The 5,847-nt window shown below is 40.9% G+C and overlaps 1 non-coding gene across 1 annotated transcript; it reads right to left on the reverse strand.

Moving 5' to 3' along the window:
• Nucleotides 1-646: 646 nt before the first annotated feature.
• LOC141421148 (small nucleolar RNA SNORA51) lies at nt 647-782 on the reverse strand. The gene has a single exon (XR_012445821.1). It is a non-coding gene; the product is annotated as a small nucleolar RNA SNORA51 (small nucleolar RNA).
• Between the last annotated feature and the right edge of the window lie 5,065 nt (nt 783-5,847).

Consider the following 5,847-nt stretch of genomic DNA (forward strand, 5'->3'; position numbering starts at 1 on the left):
ACTCCCAGCCCTTTTTGCTTTAGGTTATTTTTTTGGATAGGGTCTTGTGCTTTGGTCCAGGCCAGTCTTAGAGCAGAATCCCACTTGTGCCTCTTGGAGTAGCATGGATTACAGATGTGAACTATCACGTCCAGGGCGTACCACCACACTCTGCTGATTCTTTACTTTTATTAGTCATCATGAAGAACCAACTTTTGGCTATTCTGATGCTCTTTACTTGCTCATTTAATTTTTTTTCATTAACTCTGCTTTTCTTCTCTTTCTTTGGGTTTATTTTGCTGTTCCTTTTCTAACTGTACTGAAGTGAGTGGGTGGATGTGTCATGCAGTACTTTTATCCTTACTCTTTTCAATACATGTATTTTTTCTTTTTTGCAGTTCTGAGGATTGACCTCGAGGCTTTGTGCATTCTGGGCAAGTACTGTACCACTGAGCTACATCTTCAGTCCTCCTTTTTGGAATATCTACATTTAAGGCTATGCAAACTTCTAATTTACTTCAACTTCACTCTACAAATCTTTATATTTAATACTTTTATTATTGCATAATCCAAACTACTTCCAATGTACCAATGTGATTTCTTCTTTTGTTCACTGGCTATTATTTTATTTATTTATACATACACACATACATTTTTTTCTACCACCCCATGTCTCTCTATTCACAATACTGACCAGGCATAGGGCCTGGGCTGAGGTGTATATGGGATAGGTTTACTTTGCCTTCTCTTTCTGTGCAGTCAGTGTAAGAAAACATCCTGAACATTTATTTTTTAAATAGTCCTTTGTTGCTCAAGAGGGTCTTAGACTTGTGATCTACTTGTCTTGCCTTCTGAATTCTGGGATTGCACTATGCTCTACCACACCCAGTCATTGGTTATTTTAGATATGTGTTTCTTAATTTTTAGGTATATGAATACTTCCTTGGTGGTATGGGGATTTGAACTCAGGGCCTCATGCATGCTAAGCAGGTGCACTACACCAGCCCTTTTTGTGTTGGGTATTTTTGAGATAGGGTCTTGTGGATCATTTGCCCAAGCTGGCTTTGTACTGTGATCCTCCTGATCTCTCCTGAGTAGCTAGGATTATAGGTGTGAGCCACTGGCACCTGGCTTTGTTCAGATTTTGATTCTTTGTAAAATTAAATTATGGACATAGAGCATGCTAAATTTCATTAATATTCTTTCAAAATGTATATTTTTTATTTTAATTGACACATGGTAATTGTTTGTATTTATGGCATTCATTGTGACATTTCAATACATGTACACAATGTGTAATGGTCAGATGGGGTAATTGGGAGATTCATCATCTCATTCGTAGTCTTTAAAAAAACTTAAGACTTATTTAATGACCAGACTTATTCATCCCGTAGAACTGAAAGTTTGTGCCCTTTGGTTAACCTCTTCTCCTCTCCTCCATCCTGGAAGTCACCATTCTATTTTCTGCTACTTTGAGTGTGACTTTTTTAGGTTGCATATGAGTGAGACCACCCAGTGTTTGCTTTTCTGTATCTCACTTAATTTACTTAGCATAATGTCTTTCAGGCTCACTCATGTCATGAATGACAGAAGTTCCTTCTGTTTTCAGACTGAATAATATTCCATTGTACATATGCCACATTTTCTATATCCATTCATCTACCGACAGACACATAGGACCTCCTTGTTAACTCATACATCTTTATGCATTTCAGTCCTTTAAGACACTAGACGTGGTTATTTGCCAATTTAGATTGAAAAATTTAGTCTAATTTAATGTACATTAACGTACAGATTTATCTCTTTCTTTGTTTCTTATTTTTTCTTGTACTTAGATTATCTGCCTGACATCGCTTTCCCCTTGCCTGAAGTACATCCTTTAGTAATTCATGTAGCAAGGGTCTGAGGAGAGACAAATTCTGGTAGCTGGGTTAATTGTGATCCATCACAAGACAAGAGAATGGGTAAGGACCTTGGATCCTACAGGATGCACTATTTCTTACTCCACCTGAGGCAGGCTAGTGACAGGGAAAACTGCCCGTGAGACTCAGGCCGGTGAGACTCAACTCAGCGCATTTCATGCTAAACTCCTTACCTCAGATCTCAGCCCAAAGTCATCCTTTGCAATTATAAATTTCTTTTCAGTTGTAGATTCTTTGCAGTTTTAAGTTTGGACAAAGAGAGGAAGATGTGGGGAAATTCTACCCTTAACTACCTCTCCCTTAAAAGTCCTCTGCTTAAACATGAACATTGATGGCATCTCATACGTGATTAAAATACCTAAGAGTTAGCATGTGTGCAAGCGCAGAGTGCCGTGTTGGATGACAAGACCTTGTCAGTCAAACCCATCAGTCATCTGCCCCAGCCTGCCAAGACCACCCAGATTTTCTACTGCTGTTTGCCCTTTCACGTCATAAAGACCCTGTGAAGACCATTGCACGCCTCTATCCCACCTGACTGGGGCCACCACTGCTTTCTCTTGCCGTGCTGCCCCTTTGTTGGAATTAAAGACCCTCCAGTGCCGAAACCAGACACATGGGAGACAGAGAAAATCTTGACAAGGCAATTTCTTTTGATCAAAAGGGTGCAAGCACATATTCACTCCAGCTGATTACAAAATGGTTGACAGTGGCTTCTCCTTATATTCCTGATGCAGTTCCACCTGCCCCTTACCTGGGATTTGTCCAGGTCAAATGTTCACAATCTCTCTCGATTACTAAAAGGCTTGGGGGATGGGTTAGGGAACATAATTTGGCGTTCAATTTTCCTGGGTATTGGGGCTGTACAAGAATCTGGAAGAAGAAACAGGAACCCTTTAAACAATGCAAGTCACCTAAGATGGTGACCTGAGGAACTTTAAGTAATCTAAGAGGTGACATATACTTTGATAGAAAAGATGATTTTTTTCTTACAATTTCCCCCCTGTTTTAATTTAATTCTTTCCTTCAAACTAATTTAGGAGCCGTTGGCTCTCATGTTTCTGTGTATCTAATAGGAATAAATTATTTGGGTAGGGCGGAGTGATTGTTTGGTGAGGGCTGTCTCAATTAACCACTGTATTAATCCTTGGATACAAGGAATTATGTAATAGCCTACTAAAATTAAAACTCTGGCCACTATGACCCAAAAGGTTAAGATTGAGGTCATCCAGCCCTTCTGTCTCCCAAACCATTTTTCCATTAAGTTAGTGAAGGGATCATTTATACCTGAGTTTTCAGCTAGCTCGTTGGATAGGATAGTTAATCTCTATAGGGTCTTACTAATAGTTCCATTGGGGGTTGTATTATTTGGTATATATGTGCAACATGAAACTCTGTCATTATTGCAACTCCTCCCTTTTCAGCCAACATCATTTCTAATGCTTGCCTGTTCTCCCAAGCTATCTGGCTAGTTGGTCCCAATTGCTCTGCTATTCCTTTGATAGCATCTCTAGTATAGTTAACAAACCTTTGTTGGTTATAATAAATATAATTAATCTAATTGACATTTTTATTTATGGCAGACCACCAAAAGAGTACTGATTCAAATCTTGTCACAATTTGATTTCTGGCTTTAAATTCATTTGGCACCCCTCTCAGAACCCCAATGGCATCAATATAAACATGGGGGATCCAAGGAGCCTCTGACTGGCAACAACACACCTACGCCTATGTCTCTCCTTTTCTAGATATTGTAGCACGGGCTGGGAATTTAAATGTTAGGGTGAAAGGGATTGCCAACTGCACCAAAGCACAGGTGCCTTTCCAGTTACTAGGAGAGTCTCAAGTAAAGGTTCTCCACAGTACCACCAGAGGCTCTGTCCACTGAGTGTGGGCTGGTTTGTGAGACTGTTGAAGGACTGGCTTTTGCTGTGTGCTATCAGGTTTCCCACATTTGCCAATTGTCCCCCATGCCTGGTGAGACATAATTGTCTCACCTGGGATATAGTTGACATCTAGGAAGGGTGGCCTATTAGCCCTTGGGGACTGTAGTGAGAGTGTCCAGCAGGATTCATTACCCCAAGCTGTGGCATCCTGAAACAAAACCAACATGCAATACATTCCATCTGGATCTGAGGACCATTCTAATGGAAATGGGACCACCTGAGGCTGTGGCCTCCCTGTGTTAGGAAAAATGCTTCTCACAAAGAAAGCTCATGAGAGAAGTCTCATGTCCGTAGAGCAAAGTTTAATGGCAGGCCCAAACTGCCAGGCTGCTGGGGAAAAGATGGCACAGCAGCAATTCTGGGCCAGGTGTGGCTTTTATAGAGGGGGAGGTTAAGGAAGTTAGTGCATGCGTGATAGTCTTTGGTAGGGGTGGGGCTGTCTGAGAGTGTGGGATTTTCTGTTTAGGGCGGGGCTGTCCTTGGAAGACCTCAAGTGAGGTCTGAGGATAAAATGGCTCCCAGTTTATAAATGGTGACATTATTGTTCTATCATTCCCCCATTTTTTCTTTAGTAATGAGGGTAGGGGCTGAGGATCAGGAATTGGGGTGAAGCTGCTTCCTGCTGGCAGGGGGCATTGTATGGGGTAAGATCCTCAGACTCCTGTGTCCTGGTAGGTTGATATCCCCGGAGGTACAGCTGGTTAAATTTTTGATTAGCAATAGCAGACATGCAGTATGACACAAGGGAGGAAGGTTAAGAATAGGAGAGCAAGAACATAGGCATTAGGATGGGCATTGGCCAGGAGAACCACTGTGAGATGTTGTTCTCCAGACAATTTCAAGGGTCCTCCAATTTCCTTCTCCATTTTTCTAACTGTTCCTTGAGAAGTGTTGCCATTGGGGGATCCCATTGAGCTTGACAGCAGTGGGTGTCATGAGAATGACCAGATGAAGGCTGGTCCACTGAAGTCCCAATGGAGAGGGTAGAAAATCCTTTAGGAGAATAAGATCCCCTGGTTTAACAGAAATTGTTATAGGATGGGGCAGGATCTGGTCTGCATGCTCTCTGAGAAGTTCCCTGAGAAGGTTAAGATAAGGTAGATAGTCAGCCAGAGGAGCAGGGTCTGTTGGAGGCAAGTTTTCTAAGAGAGATGGGTGGCCATACATTATTGAAGACCCAAAAAGGAATATTAGAAGGAGCATAAAAGGTGTCTGCTAAAGGACTGCATATGCAGGGATCCAGATTCTACAAAATCCTGTAACTCCCAAGAAAGCTGTAAGCTGCCTTATGGTATGGGGGAGAGGTAAATGGAAGATTGGGTTGATGCACTCATGACTCAGGGAGTGAGTCTGTCCCTTTAAGGCCACACCTAGGTAGGTGACCTGTGGGAGGCAGGGGCTGTCAGGATTTAAATGTAACACTCTTGGATAAAAAGAGAGCTCTAGCTCATTTTTTATATAACTTTGTAAATGTTTGTACCATACTTAGATAAAGTATAGACACTACACTGTTACAAGGTGGTCATTAAAGTCACATAAGCAAATATGTAAATGAACTCTGATTTAGTAGTACTTAAAGCTTGACAAGATCAGCAGAAAACACAAATAATTTCTTTGATAAAATCTTTCTCTGTAATGGTTTTATTTTTTGGAGATGTTACTCAGAGCAGAACAATATTAAGATAACCTTATTATTTTATAGACATAGAGAATTTGATTTTAGTTTGACATGACCCTAAAAATCTTTTAGGCAACTCTTAGGTTATACTCAACTTTAACTTTATTACACACTGAAGCTTTTTATTATACATGTTTAAAACTTATTCAGACCTTTATATAACATACTAAACCCTTTGATGGCTTGTCCTAATCCCTCCTATTTGAAACAATCTTTAGGACAAACCTTTCTTTTTTTTTTGGATCTAGAGCTGACGAAGGCTCAAGTTTTAATGTCCCAGTCCTTGGGCCTGGCAGTGCCTAGCCAGTTTCCACGGCCCTGCTTC

The sequence above is a fragment of the Castor canadensis genome, chromosome 2, assembly GCF_047511655.1.
Source record: "Castor canadensis chromosome 2, mCasCan1.hap1v2, whole genome shotgun sequence".
Taxonomy (NCBI): Eukaryota; Metazoa; Chordata; class Mammalia; order Rodentia; family Castoridae; genus Castor; species Castor canadensis.